Source organism: Plutella xylostella, chromosome 16, assembly GCF_932276165.1.
Source record: "Plutella xylostella chromosome 16, ilPluXylo3.1, whole genome shotgun sequence".
Taxonomy (NCBI): Eukaryota; Metazoa; Arthropoda; class Insecta; order Lepidoptera; family Plutellidae; genus Plutella; species Plutella xylostella.
In genome coordinates this window covers 4,541,634-4,558,314 of record NC_063996.1, presented here as the reverse complement: position 1 = coordinate 4,558,314, position 16,681 = coordinate 4,541,634, and the positions used below count along the sequence as shown (strand labels likewise).

Here is a 16,681-nt window from a genome sequence, read left to right as displayed (position 1 = left end):
GAGAACATAGCGTAGCATAGGTGATGTAGATGAGAACAGAAATTTGTGGTGCTTCTTAGGATAGGGCTTTTTCTCTCTTCTTGAAAGCTAATGATAATGAAGTTGTAATACCGGCTATCTCTACTCTAAAAAGTCCACGTGACATACGTTTGCCTATTTCACTCGATTATTCGGCATCATCGATTATGCACATTACAACAAAGCTTCACATAAAAGTGACAACAGTTTCCGACACTTGTTTGGAAATAGTTACACAATAATGGTGACACAGGTTGCAAACTTTACTTTGATTAATGGTATAACAAAAAATCGTCTTCAGTTGGCCGCATTTTCAAACCTAAGTTTCGTGTTGGCCGATATGGCTAGCGTCATTAGTATTGAAATATTTTAGTCTAATTGTGGCCGGTATTCATCCATCCGGAACCATATATGGATGCTTACCAATATATAATCTTTGATAAATTTCCTAGGCGATATCAGTTTGAAATTATTTCTTGATGAGCCAAAGATATAAAATGTTTTATTGAAGATAGACATTCATCAATACCTATTTCTTATACGTATTCGTGGCCTACTTTACAGTGAGATACGATTATACCCCCGCGCCCCGTTAAAATGATGTCACTTTCGATTTCAAGGATGAAAGCGAGGTTGTGTTCGAGACGCAAAGTTGCATTGGGTGGCTGATGTATTCAGCTTTTGTGAATTTATTAGGGAGTAACAACAAAAATTTGCACAGTTTCTATTGATGCATTTAATCTTTAATAAATCGTTCGTAAGATTTTGAGTTAAATATAAGGTGAAGGTGTATTCCGTAATTACACTAAAATGTTATATACTTATTAAAATGTAATAAATCGAAACATTGCGATTAAACTGACATTATACATTTCCATTTCAATCCAAACATCTCTCCTTTTTTACACCTATACAATACAACGCCATAAAACTATCTAATTACACTTTTCTTTACATAAAATAACATATTATAAGAATATTTACGCCTATGTAATCCCACACGAGGTAGGCAATAGTAGGCATATGTGCAAGTGCATTGATTGTACTTTTCACCAATGCAGCATTGTTACATTAAGCTGGAGCTGGAGTATTACCATCTTTCGGTAACAGTCAAGACTCTAGTCTAGAGCTTAATAACACAAAATGGTGATTGATATACACAAACTTCACTCAACTGTGAAAAACTTCTGTCCAAACATTTGTACGCACGAGTGACCTTTATTCGAGTCCAAATCATGACATCAAAAATGTTATAAGAAAAGCAACCAAAATAATGTCTCAATCCGAAAGCAAGCTAGGAAGGAATAAGATTTAAATTGATCTTTCACAATAGCCGAACGAGGATTTTGGGATCAAATTGCACAATAGCATACGTCGTCAGCTGTTTCTATATTCTGTGGGTAATAATACTAGTAATATATTCCGCGTTGATGTCAGCAGTGGGTCAGTGCAGTGAAAAGGACTCGCTACGTGATGTGGTCCCTGACATCATTGAGGGTTCCGTTGTGTAATGATTACGGCAATCATCGGAATGTTGTTTTGATAACAGCGTGTATCGATTAGGGTTACGTTTTTCACTTCTTGTCTAAGAAGTTTTTTTACTATCTACGTATTATGCATTTTTTACTTAATTATTGATTCTTCGGAACAAGCAATGCGTTACAGCATCCGAGAAGTGTCACATCTGTAATGTGAAGGGTGATTAAAGTAAACACATGAAAAGCGGGTGGCTCACTTGCGAGTCACCTCTGACTACTGTTTCGGGGATTACAGTCGTAAGAATATGCATATATGTATGGGAAGCTGCTGGTGCTGATGCAGGTGACGAACCGAGACGAGAGCGAAACATAAATCATTGGAGTCATTGACCTGCCTACAAGGTGATAACTAATAAAACTTGGACCTGGTGATTTAGGTGCGAGTTTTATTATTTAATTATTGAAATAGATGTTTATTCTTAGTGATCATCATCATCATCACTGACCTTTAAGTACGTAAGTCTAATATAAATTATCTATTAACCGTCTACGATGCCTGTGTGCCCTGTGAAATATTACAGTCAAACGAGCTGTACAGCCAAATAACCCAAGCATCCATACAGCACACGGTGAACTAACAGCTCCAGTGTTGAGCAACCGGGCCTCGGCCCGGGCCGGCGTGGGGGCTGCGCGCCGCGGCGCCGCACAGTCCACCACGCGACCCCGCGCCGCCCGCTCGCGCTCTCCATCCAGCACCAGACACCAGCTACAAGGTACTTGCCTTCTGGGTCACGAAGACTTCCGTAGGATTTAAAGGGAGCATTTGCGGTAGAGGGTTGATTAGATATTTTGTGTAAGGAGTGTTTAGGTTTACGAAGGTGTATGTGAACCAAAACTCATTTTACTTTGTCATACTAATTAACTAACGATTTATATCACTAAATCATAATATAAATCACAAACTATCCAGTCCGATAATCTCGCGCCGACTAATACTCGCATCATTCCTGACCTATCACAACGTGAGACGCTCGTCCTGGCATATTACGTGATTCAACTTCCTTCTCTTCATAGACTAAACTACACCACTCATAACTACACTACACAACTCACTATCACAAGTCCATCCAGACAAACACTTAAAAATGCGTTTAGCTATGACATTTCACACTAATTGCTCCTTTTAAATCGTTCCCTCATTTCCGGTGGTAAATTACATTCGTAAGATATATCGTATAGTTTTCTATCTATGGTTACGCGTTGTTTTTTTGAACCCAGAAGGCAAAGACAATGATATGCTATCGAAGGTTGCAGAGTGCATCGAAACAAGATTCGTGAGAGAAGTGTAAAACAATGGCATATACATCGTAATTGCTATTACCTAACTTTCGAACTGTCTCCAACGCGTTTAATGAGTGACAATTATTGTGCTTAATGTCTGCAGTCGTCTGTGAGTGCTCTGCAATGATCAGGCAGGTCTAGTTCTGAATCAAGTGATCGGTGGTGATCAGTCGGGAAGTGCTAGTGAGCTGTTTCAGAAGCCCTTTTTTCGGACAAGTTCAGAGGAAATCAACAGCAATGAACGTGAGTATATTTTTCTGACCCTTCTTATATTAGAAATTGATCAGACGTTTGTATACCTAGTCAAAGTCAAAGTATTTATTTCTAGAGTAACATTAATTGTGTAAAAATCTTAAAAAAATACAAATTCAGTAAGAGCATAAGAGCTTTTATTATAAGTTCGTACACGGAGCAATCATCATATCACTAAAACAATTTATCTCCTTCGTATTTCAAAGTTATGCGGCTCCAAAACTGAACCAAAGCCCAAATACATATTTCATGATTTTAAGTGTTACGCCCTACGTTCCAAAATGTAGCTTCATGACATATTCAAAAGGGCACAACTCACAAGTAAATCGCTAATGCGCGCGACCACTGCCTCAAAGTAAGCCAAGGCCGGACGAATAATGCAGCTACAAATTACTTAATTTTTCTTTTAATACCTCTGCAAGTCTGCATGTACGGTGGCCTGCGCCTAAAAGTATACAGGCGGAGTTCTTAAAATAGCGATCCCTGATGATGAAGGGACCAGCTACATCTATTATAAATCCGGGGACGTGTTGTGTGTGATATGTGTAGCAGTGGTGTTTATGTGGATGTGCTTGAGCAGCATGTGAGCTTGAGATCGCTATTTTAAAAACTCCGCCTGTATACTTTTAGGCGCAGGCCACCGTACCATTACACAACTTTTAAATCTGAATACCTACCATACAGGCGGTATTATGTCTATGCACTCGTATGAATGTATACTAATGTATAGAGACATAACATGATGAATTCTTGGAGAATATGAAATTCTCAAGAAAACTTATAAAAAAACAATGGAAGTCTCGTATTATGTTATGCTTGCCCGAATAGATGACATGTGCGTAACAAAAGCCTATTAAAAATTATAATGATGTCTTAATTCATAATTATTGCTATTACCAGCTTTCCACGAAAATGCGAACTTACGTACAATGTTGGGGTCATTTTTGAGGTCTAACTTGAGTATTTATTTCACAAACTTTTTCAAAGTAAGGAATCTTAAATTGTTCACACCTACATTGCTATGACGCCGGAAACATGCTATCCTTGTTAGTCGTCCTGCTACCGTACCACCACCGACCCATTAACAAAATTAACAATCATTAAGCAGTGTTTATCGCCTGTCAAACATCTGTCAGATCCATCCACGTTACGTCAGATTTGACATCGAGCGACGCTGCTTAAGGATTTCTTACTGCTAAAGTTCGGTCTTGGTAACCTCACTAATCTCACCACTTCAATATCTCTCTAAGATCTAAGGTGTCCATTGCGTCACAGATAACCGATGATAAGTCCACCACGAGGTGGCGCCAGTTAGCTCAGACCCCTCACAAGTCCCGCAACTGTGTCAGTCGGGCTGTGGGTCGCGGTCAGCCCGAATTAGCCGTATTTATCAAAAACTGGTATGTTTTCATTAATTCTCTTTTGTAATTTGTTGCACAAATACTTTGTTAACCATGTTATGGGTGCAGCTTATTATGATGTTGCGATTACGATAGACTGTTCATGAGGTCATTGAATCGTAATAGAGAATTATCTAGATTTATGAAAATATACCTACACATTTTGTCTTTTATATACACGAGTTTTCTAATACCTGCGTAGTATTAATTTAGTAATTTTCTCTTCTTAATCTTCCAAGTCCAGAATGTTCCATAGATTTTCATAAGCTGGATGGTGACATTACATAAGCACTTGCATTTAGCGCCTCACTTTTATTCTCTAATCTAAACTCTTTTTCTATGACACTTAACACTGTAATCGCTTAGCACAGTGACTGACATAGGAAGCACTACTGTGGTGCAGTATTTACTTTTTACGCAACCGAAGAAAGACGCTCGTCCATCCATTATGTATGAAGTTTAAAAGGTCTGTTTGCCTATTATCTGTTTGGTTGCTCCACTTGACTATTCAACTCGTGAGATTCTGAATTACTACACTTGATGATGGCTGTAGGTAGGTATTGCTTCTCTTTGCACATGTTTATGGGTCAACACAGATTATCTTTCAAGTCGGACGAAGCACTGTTCCTTGTTCCCTTTTGAATTTGAAAACAAGACACACTCTATTATTTATAAATACAGAAAATAAAGAGCGTACATTATTTTCACCGCAAATTTTAAACCCGCAGAGAAACAAAAGTGTAATTTCTCTCAAAATCCAAACAATGGTTGACAAGTTTCCATTCCACAGAACACATTACGAATGCACAGTTAAGTATGTAAATAGCGCTTAACTAAGGCACGGGTGTCGAATTCTCGCTTTCATACGCAGAAGTGGAGTTTGTTAACGCGGTAAGAGTGTGTTTTCCTTATTCCGGTGTCTTTGTGCGTAGTAATTGAGAAAAGAGTCGTTAACGCGAACATTTCCTGGCCCTGTAGCACAGGGCGCTATTAAGACGTGACAAGAGTTCTCCGTCGCGCTCGCTCTTGAGGCTGCGCGATGTGAGTGAGCGCGATGCAAAACTCTTGTCACGTCTTAAATGCGCCCCGTACTAGGCCTCCTGGTGACCCTAAAGGGCAGACGTGAACCAAGTTAGCGCTGAGTGGGCTCGGGGAGCAGAAATAGCGTGTTACTCTGCCTACAACTCTCCTGCCGACCGTGGAGATTAATGAAAACTCTTCAGTGTTAGAGACTCTAGAATCTAGACTCTAGACATTGTAACATACACTTAATGCATAGCTTGTTTCTACGTAGTATTCAGTAAAATATTTCGTTAACTGTGTGTGTGTTGTGGTGTCACTTTAGTTATTATGATCTGAATAACAAAAGTCAACTTCGATTACAACTATTTTCGACTCACAATGGTGTGGTTGACATGAATACAACTCACTTAGTACCCGAGGGCTTACTCCAATTTTACGAATACAAAGGTAGCGACCAATTTTAAATAAAGCCATCGCAAATTAATTATTTCGGTTCAATTACATTTTCCAAATTGAAGATTTGATGGTGTAATAAGAGCTTTCAGAGCCCCAACCATTAGTCACCGATAAAGTCGCCTTTATCCCAAACTTGATGATACAACAAACATACTTGACCGACGACAAGTAGCCGTTTTGATTAAGAAAAGCCACGGTCGTCAAGGAGTTTTATTTTCTATTGGTCGCAAGACTTGCTTGGATTGAAAAGTCACCGATTGAAAAAGATACAAATAAATTTCAGCGATTAGATAAATCTGAAATTTCCAAAGTCGCATAGTCAGTGTCGCCCTCTCAGTCTATTAGTACAGATCGTATCGTTTATTCAAACATCAAGGCTGGTTTTACAATCACGCGTTTCGGCAGCGCCGTCGGAGCGCGCGCGCTCGGATATGTATTGGGGTATTAGTAGCGTTTCAAATTCGCGCGCTTGAGCAGCGCCGTTCGTTGAACGCGTCCTATTCGCGCGGCGCGGTCGAAGCGCGCGCCGCTCGTGCGCTTCTACGGCCATTGTGCGTTTTAGTCTCACGCCGTTGAGACGTGCCGTTAGGTACTGTTGTGTACAATGAATCACCTTGATACGGGTCGAGTAATTGACGAAGTGCGAATTAGAAGATGTTTATGGGACCCGGCCGATGATGATGATTGACAATTGATGATGATTATAAAATTTATAACTATTTTCTCGTAAATCAGAGAAAGATGTTACGTGTTCGCCTCTCAGTAACCTTGTAGCGTTATAAGGATCAACACCTACTGTTCTTCGACGTTTTTGTTGCCTTTTTTTCCATAAAAAGTAAATAGCTAGTACTCTAATTGCATTGCCGTTCATTTTGTATATCTGTTTGTACACGACTGTCTCACAGCAGCGAAACGCGCCGTACTAATGTCGTTTTATGGTGCACCGCTGTTCAAACGCGCGCTGTCCAACAGCGCGCTGTCCAACGGCGCGTCTAGCGGCGTGACTGTAAAACCAGCCCAAGTGTGATAGAACGTGACGTCACGCGCGCTCGCACAGCGGAACAGCACTTCGATACGCAACGACTACCCGTGAAATTTATTATAAACACTTGATCGACAATTGTCAATGGTGATCGATAATAGTTATCATCATAATTATGTCGTCCACTACCGGGTGAGAAGGCCAACCCGGATAACCGCCATGCATATAAACACTAACCCCCTTATTCATAGAAAAGTTACAAAACGTTTTAACTAATAAACTGTTTTGTCCCTCTCTGTCAAAGAAGAAATTGTTCTTTGTTGGAGAGGGACAAAACAGTTTATTAGTTAAAACGTTTTGTAACTTCTCTATGAATAAGGGGGTAAGTACTCTATTATTTTGTGAAAAAGCTACTGAATATGATTTAAGAAAAGGTACCTACGTATTATTTGCTATATTGTTAAACAAAAGTTTTTTTTTTAAATTAGATATGAGAGATCTAAGAAAGCTTACAAAGGTTAAAGGTTAAAACTCTCATAACAAGTAAGGAACTATTTAGAATAAATCATACAAATGCCTCAACACTCCTTTCAACATCCACACATAACCAAGCAAAAAACGGTAAAGATCATGGCGGTAACCTCTAATTATTTATACGTCAACGCCTGTAATGGCTCGCTGTAACCTAAGCTGACACACTTGTACATAATGTAAGTACATACACGTATTACATAAGGATGTCGTGGTGTCGGGTAACCAGATCAGGTTTACAAGATGAGATTTAAATAAGGCATTAGTAATTAAATAATAATTGAGCTCGATTAGGCTCAGTTTGTAAAAGAAAGCAATTGCGTGCTCCCACGCTTTGAGAACCGAAATGTATGTCATTTTGTTTAGGTACTCTTTCGGTGAGCATGATAACTCACGTAGTTTCAAGAACGCAACCAAAAAGCGTTTGCAGTTTTGCCAGGACATGTAAAATTTGTTTGATTAATAATAACTTTGTTATGAAGCGAGGAAATCTGCACTACATACATTTCCTATGAATTCTTTACATCGACCTTTTAAAACCAAAACATCCCCGATAATCGTGCCTAGCACTCATGGCATAACAGACAATTCGTAACCTCTAAACCATCCGTAAAAATATCCGGGACAAATAAATTATTTATTTATTTATTTATTTATTTATTTATTTATTTATTTATTTATTTATTTCTTTATTTATTTCTTTATTTATTTATTTATTTATTTATTTATTTATTTATTTATTTATTTATTTATTTATTTATTTATTTATTTATTTATTTATTTATTTATTTATTTATTTATTTATTTATTTATTTATTTATTTATTTATTTATTTATTTATTTATTTATTTATTTATTTATTTATTTATTTATTTATTTATTTATTTATTTATTTATTTATTTATTTATTTATTTATTTATTTATTTATTTATTTATTTATTTATTTATTTATTTATTTATTTATTTATTTATTTATTTATTTATTTATTTATTTATTTATTTATTTATTTATTTATTTATTTATTTATTTATTTATTTATTTATTTATTTATTTATTTATTTATTTATTTATTTATTTAATCCTTTATTGCACAAATATAAAAATAAGTGTACAAAGGGTGGACTTAATTACCAATCGATCACGAAAATAATTCAAATTTAGCGAGACCCCATCATCAACAAGACCAATCTATTACGTAAATCATAATATCCGCAGCTACCGGCCAACGTTTACTACGTGATCGCCGCTAAATCGGTCACCATGGCAACGGGGGTTTCCTATAGACGGAAAGCGGCGGCGCGCCAATACTTGTGACGTAATTCTGTGCAACTATGTAGCCAATATACTACCAGATAAGCACTCACATGTGTTAACTGATGAAACGAAAATTATAGCGTATAATGCTCACGATCGATCGACAAACAAATCCCCAGACTGTATAATTACAGCTGCAAACTATAATCTATAAAGATGTAATTACACGAATCATCGCTAGGAAAGTGATTCCGCGTGTTGTAACGGACTTGTGACGTCACTGTTCTGCATTCCTAGGGAGCGAGTGTTGCTGAGGCGACATTATTGGCACTGTTGACATACTTCTACGCATGTGACGCAATGGACATTTACATTGCAAAGCCTTTATGGGAGTCCGGCCTATGTAACGTTAGAACGAGGTCCGAATACGATACAAATGTATAATTTTAGTCTGTAATCGTCCTCTACTGGACATAGCGCCTTTCTTGAAGAGCGCCGAAACACTCTGTCCTCGGCCATCCTCATCCAGCCACTATCAGCAACTTATCTTAAGGTCTTTCCAAGCTACGCTTGCCTGTTCGTGGTCTCCACTCGAGAACTCGTTTATCCCATCTTTCATCGGTTCTACAGAATTTATGCCCACTGCCATTTCAGGTTGCAGATAAGAGATATGTTGATTACTCGAGTTCTCTTACGAATTACCTCACTTTCTGTAAATATATAGGTAACAGTAAAGTAGCACAGTTCAGTTCGCAAGTTAATTGGAGGAAACACTGCGTAGTAACCTCTAATACTATTATAGCAACACTAATTCGAGAAAGTGCTCGAATTGACGTAACCGAAACAAAAACTCATTTACTTAACCTGAGCCTAACTAATAGCCATTAAATTATTGAATGAGACTAGAATGTCAGGCCATTTAATAATGATCTTTAAAATAGGTCAAAGATTTTATACTAGCAAACAAAGGTAAAGGTATAAAAGAAAAAGTATTTATAGAATAAGTTTTAAAAAACTACGTTCAGAGTTAAACAAAATCCCAATTTGAAACAAAACTAAAAAAAAGCTAACACCTACATACTTCACTAGAGACTAGAAATCTTTGAATGACCTTCAAAAAGAAAAAAAAATACGGATCCCAACTCCCAATCAATCAGAATCCCACAAAATTTGAAAAAAGAACACGCACCAGGAAGTGGCAATGATTCATGGCAGTTCAGCCCGCAGTGCACTTCTTGCCGGCACATTTTGCAAGCAACCTGCCAGTTACATCACAGCGGCCGGCGCGTTCCTTTCCAATGGCAGGGTGTTGCAAGCAGCCTTGCCTCGGAACAAGGACTCGGCTGCAGCCTGACACGGTTCTGTTCTGAGGTCCATTCAATGTGTGGGCAAAGTGCTTTCGCATACCTACGCGTATTAGTGATCATTTATACAGGTGTTGCAAAAGTGATTCTATATAAAGTTATGAATGACCCCCTCTCTAAATTTTCAAAAAGCATATATTATTTATGAACAACATAACAGGCCAATTAAAACAAAACGAAAACATAAGCGATATATCAACCACGTAACACGCAGATTAACAAGCGAGACCAGAGTGATTTATATTTTCTATCAATGCTCTAGCTGAAGTTTAAATATGATAAAGCATTAATAACTTTTCAATGGCTGATCTAATTTTTAATGAAACCTTCAATCTACTTTCAAATATAAAACAAAACTTACCATGGTCAGTACATAACATAAGCCTGATTAGAAAATAAGTAGACGTAAATGAAATAAAGTGAAATAGTTTTTCAAGGGCAAGCATATACAATAAATAAGAATTTATTATTTTTATTGCATCAACCATACTTCTCAGTAATGAAAAACAAATTAAGCCCCTGCTAGACGCTTCTTTAGATCTAGGTAAATAAAAATTATAAGAAACAAACAAATTGAAACAAAAAGTTTACTTATTTTATCTCGACGCGAGTCTAAAATTGAACTTGCCACAGCATATTGCATGTAGTCCGTTGTGCTAGAAAACTCACATAATCTGGTGCACGTCGAGTAGAAACTGAGAATAAGAATCAATAACCACGCGCTATGCTGTAATACAATAATAGGCTCCTACATAAACGGCAATTACCTTTAAACGGGTAATTTCGTTTAACAAGTGAATGTGTTGACGTAAACTTACTGAAGTTACTAGTTCTGTATAGTATAAATAGTAATTAGAGATAATAGAATTACGTTCTCATGGTCGAGTATTTTATTTATAATACCTACTTCATACTAATACTATGAAGAGGTAAGGTGAATCTCAAAAAGAATGGAAAGTATTTCAAAAAAACATTCAGTAGTCTTCTTCTTCTATCGTGTAAAATGCACTAAGCTAACTTCCTCCAGTGTTTTGCTACTCTTATTGCGAGATCATTGGCCTTCATCAGGTCTCCTTGACTGCATTTTGGGGCATTAGGACACTCTATAAGGTGTGACGTTGGCTGGAGGCTTCCGCAACTGCATAGAGTGCTGGCATTGGCTGGGAGCATATCCCATCGCCTTAAATTGTCCTTCGTCCGGGCAACGCCAGCCCGGAGGCGGTTTAGAGTTTTCCATACAGACCACTCTTCACCCCCTCCAGCAGGCAGCTCCTCGGCTGGCTGGACAAACTGACGCAAGTGGGAAGTATCGGCTCTCCAGCGGCTCAACCTGAACTCCTGCGCTGTCTCGTTAGTCAGCGGTTCGGTTGTGACGAAGCTTCTGCGTGATTTAAGGCGCTGCTGCACTGGAACATGACCATACAGAGGATGGCGCAAGTCGTTCAGTTGTTTCCAGCGCTCTTTGGACGCAGCGGCCTGTCTGCGAACCGCTGGCGGTGCTATTCCAGCGAGCAGGTATATAGCTTATCAGTCGGAGTTGGTTTTAAGCAGCCTGTAACCAGCCGACAGGTCTCATTAAGCGCGATGTCCACCTTCCCACCGTGAGTCGAGTTGTTCCATACTGGGCATGCGTATTCTGCCGCGGAGTAACTCAAGGCTAGGGCTGAGGTTCGTAGGACATGCGGGTGAGCCCCCCAAGTTCTACCGGTCAGGCGACGAAGAATGTTGTTTCTTGCGGCCACTTTCATCTTTGTGTTGGTGCAATGGGCTTTGTAGGTCAAGGATCGATCCAAGGTAATGCCAAGGTATTTAGGGTTCGGGCAGTTCTCGAGCCATTGACTCTCCCATTGCACGTGAAGTGGGCGCGTCGCCTCGCGATTCTTCAGGTGAAAAGCACATAGCTTCGTCTTGCTGGGGTTAGGACGCAATTGGTTGGCCTCATAGTAGGCAGACAGCTCCGCCAGTGCAGATGTCAACCCCTGCTCTACACTCTCGAAGGTCTTGCGCTGACATGCCAATGCGAGGTCATCTGCGAACAGTATATGCTTCATACCTGAGATAATCGGCTGGTCGTTGGTGTAGATGTTAAATAAAAGTTTTTTTTTTCATAAATTCAGTAGTAGAATGATACAACATTAACTTTAAGTGGGGGAAAGCCCAGAGCTCACAAAAGTATATATTTGTAAATAACTATCTATGTAGAGCTAGCGAACTTTTTAGAAAAACCTACCCCGATAATGAACAATTTGGAAATGATTTTAATGAAATAATGTTTAGTATTTTTTCCTGGATTTTTGTTATGATCAAAATCGTTACAAGTAACTAGGTCAACAAAAGCAAAATAGCTGATAACAAAAAAAAAAATAAGCTTATGTACCTATCTCAAATATACATATTATAACCTACAATACAAAATCACGATTCACTTTGCATGCACGCTATCATTCAATTAACAATGTTATAAGAAAATTTCAAAACAAGCCTTTAAGAAGCATCCAAATGCCCATCACGTTTCATCACCTACTTTGTACAGCATATACGAGTACCTAGTATGAGGGAGCCACCACACTAAACTTGTATTACAAGTTACGGCTATACACCGAAGAGCTTTACAATCTTTACAAAAGGTAATGATTTAGAATTGAGTACTGAAATCAGACTTATGACTGAAATATGGAATTTATTTGTCCATATACAAAGTAATAACCTGTCTTTTTTATTTCAAGTACTCGATTAGATTTCTCAAAATCTTCAACATTAACATTTATGTATTTGACAAGTTTGAAGAAAACAAAGACATAAATTTCGAGTTCTCTACATCGAATCTTATCGAAAGAATAATATAAAGGGACGATCCAAAGCCTGAGTTTTTGTACGTGCAAGTGTCTGTAAACCATAAAGATAACTAACAATAACTATCAAGAGTATTCAATCTCCTACGCAAAATTGCCAAAGTTAAGTTAGACTTGCTTGAATGATGTAATTTCACAATTCAACTTACTGTTACTGAACACATTTCAACTTCAAGCTTCCTTATGATCTATTGTTAGATGCGTACTTTGCAGATATAATAATTTGGAGTGATAAAAAAATTTAAAGTTTTATTAATAACGAGCATTTCCCGCGAACTAGCATCTCCCGTGGAAAATGATATTAAAATAGATAATTTGAATGTCATTTCAGATATTATTTTTTCATTAAAAAAACTGTGTTGTTTAGTCATTGTGTAGTCACTACACGATTTCATTGCAAAGTGCAAGTGATACCTTTATAATTAACGTTGAAAAAAGCTTAGACATCTTTATTCACACACATTTGCATGGCGAAAACACCGATACATCTTGACAGAAAAAAATATTGCAACGAGAAGCGAACGCATCGCGAGCATTGTTTAGAAAAATGGAAAGATAATTCGTTTGTTTGTACCGCGCTGTGGCGTAATGTGAAACAATGGCCAGAGAGTACCCGGGCATGGCTAGTGCAGACGGACTTAACTGTAACGAAAACATTCTAGAACAAACTAAACCTCTGTTTTTGAAATATAACTGTACTTTTTTTGTCGTAATTCACAAAAAAGTCAAAATTTCATTTCTGAAATCATTTTCACGAAAGCCCTTATCCGTTACGCCACCATATCTGTACGATATACTTAGATTTAAAAATATAAATACTTTGGTAACGCCGCTAAGCCGGAGTCCCTTCGATAGAAAAAAAATAAAAGAAACTAATAATAATGTCCTCCTAGCCGAATTTCGACTACGGCGGCCAATCTCATTTGAGATCAGCCATCTACGCAGGAGTAGATTATAGTGCCCAAGTATGTGCGCAGTACACAGGAGCACTCTCTGTTCCATCACTCTCATAGCCCAATGGGACTACACTAAAAGAAACTACAGCAAGGTGTCTCACCGAGGGAAAGGGTTGATGAAGTGTCGTGCACCTACCTGGTCGCTGGAGGCAGTTCAGGAGACCAGGAAAAGGCGGCCGGCTTCCAGACCCTCGCCTGGCGCCACGTGCTCGATCGATCAGAGATCAGAGCAATCCAAAGCACTGCAGCACTCAACACACACACTGATATTCTTCGGTTAGCGGTTCACCATGAATAAAGAAGAAGCGGAAGACTTTAGCAACTAGCCAATCGTCTATTTTGAAAATAAGTTCAATCGCGAATAACTTAGCGCGACGGCGGCCATGAATTCGTTTTCGGAACTGATTGTCTGTGGGTGGCGCAGACAGTGTTGCCACACGTAGCGTTGCGGTGCACGACATAAGCGGAAATAGGGAAAAGGATTTTAGGATCGAAACCTTGCGAAAATTATGAAAGTAAATATATTAAAAGATAGGTGGCGGCACCATACTTGTTTCATGACAAACAATCAATGAAAGCAAACTTGAACGTTTTAGTTTGTGAATTGTGACAGACAGCTTTTTCATACAAAAGACATCAACGCGGGCCTGAACTTACAAAATACACTTTCAAAGTATAGAGTTAAATTATTACTAATACTAACCAATATTATTATTATTAAATAATTTAACTTTATGCTTGTAGCATTAAGTCCACCTTTTGTACACTTATTTTTATATTTGTGCAATAAAGGATAAATAAATAAATTATTGTCAAATAAATATAAACATGCCATAAGTATTTTCAATCAAGTACTATTATAAGTACTATTTAAATGTAAAAAATCTTTCCTCTCTCTCTCCTTTTAGACATATTTTTCTTAGAAGTGTTGATTTTTTCATTGGTCGTCGCATTCCGAATTTAAAATATTGTCAGCACGTAATCATATATTTATTTTAATAAACCAAAAAATCAAATAAACTGAAAAAAGTAGGTGCCTATAACAGAATATATCGATCTAACATAATGCGCGCTAACGCATAAACGTAGGTGCGTGCGCATTACGTGTCGTTGCGCTGTGCGCTTGCGTCATACCTGTGCACCCTGAGTTATGCGTGTTATCGGACATTCAACTATGTAGGTATGTACGTCAATAATAAAAAAGTCAAAGTAAATAATATTTTTATATGAAATTAAATACCTAATGCTCCTCGTTTGTAGGCCGTTTGGTATTGAAAATTAGGTTCCTAATTTAATTCAACCATGATCAAATTGATGATGAAATGAGATTGTTGTTCTATGCTGAATGTAAAATATGTAAATAAATTAAGTGTGTATGATTCGCTATCCCCTAGTAATATACCTTGAAATTACAACAAAAAATCGTAACTTTAAATAATAAAGTTATAAAAAGTGTCGGATGTATTTTATCATGCGGATCATGCCGCATCATTTTCAATTGTCACGGCAAATGTAATTTATTCGCTGGCATGTTTAGTTTTAATGCAGCGTGTTAAAGTGATGCAAACAGCTTACATCATTGACTTCTAGTTATTTACTGTATACTTGGGGCTAGTTATCGCTGCGGAGGGGTCACTCCAGTTCTGCGGCTATAGCCCGACGTAAATTAGAAGAAAATTATGTTTACTAATATTTATCTCAGCATAGGTATTTTTCGGTAGGTTATGCGAATTCACTGATTTTACAAGGTTATATTATAAGATGTTATGAATATGTTGTTATATGTTGTTATAAATATGCATTAAACCCCCCCTTTAGGTTTAGGTTTTTGGATGTTATTTACTGCTGAGCAGTTAGCATTTGTCTCTATGCTTGCCAATAACCATGTTACAGTGGTACCTGGCAAAGCAAACCTAAATGACATTACACGGGGGTCAGTTATCTGCGCGGCAGACTGTACGAGAGTGCAGCGGCGACGTCATCGGACGCGCCCGGGCGATGCGCCGGCAGCCGTCCGATTACTCAACAGAGAAAGTACTCCACTGGCCTTCACCCCGTGACACACAAACCAGTCTCTAACCAGCCAATGAGAATATGACACCTTATCGCCTGTGAAATACCCGTACGCGCACTCTATTGCGAAGTTGAAAGTTATATCTTATCGTGTGTAATATTGTGATCTTAGTTGGTTTAATTACGCCATAACACGGCAATAACAATTTTATTGGTTTAAATGCGAATAGCTTACCGTACTTCAAAATTAGACTTCTTCCTATCGTGTCTGCGACAAATAAAGTCACTAAATAATTTAGTGCCGCTACTGCTCTGAGGCCTCCAGGCTCCAACCCACTAAGCCAGCATGGTGGACTAGGCCAAAAACCCTTCCTTCATTGGAAGGAGAGCCGAGCCCTAGCAGTAGGGACGTGATGGGTCATGCTGATGTGATTACTGCTTTGATTTGTGGAGCACAAATGACTCCCATGGGCATCCGAGAATCCCCATCTTTTGTATTTGTACGATCACATAGATCTCGACTCGAATTTATGGACTTGGTCTGAAATAAAATTCTATTCTATTAATCAAATAATCAAATGAAGTTTCTAACAGTGAGGTGTTCATGTATTTTGCATTCAAGTAAATTTTATTTCTAATTGATACTGTGTACGAATTAAAAAAATAAGTGCCACAGTTATGTGGGTGGCCTTCACCCGCCGCCGCCGCCCGTAACGTTTATATGTATACTAACAGGGTCATTGAGCCATGTGTGTTGTA

General features: G+C 38.1%; 2 protein-coding genes across 4 annotated transcripts in view; one reads left to right on the top strand and one right to left on the bottom strand.

The window, feature by feature from the left end:
• LOC105390242 (flotillin-2) overlaps positions 1 to 16,681 on the bottom strand; it is a 195,508-nt gene that overhangs the window by 120,892 nt on the left and 57,935 nt on the right. The window lies entirely within an intron of this gene.
• Positions 2,210 to 16,681, top strand: part of LOC119693907 (glucose dehydrogenase [FAD, quinone]) — a 39,211-nt gene continuing 24,739 nt past the window's right edge. The window contains exons 1-2 of one of the 2 annotated variants that reach the window (XM_038118862.2): positions 2,210 to 2,269; positions 2,804 to 3,080. The gene's annotated coding sequence lies outside the window, so the exon portion shown is untranslated. The remainder of the gene's footprint in view (positions 2,270 to 2,803; positions 3,081 to 16,681) is intronic. The other variant, XM_038118861.2, reaches the window with a different exon arrangement.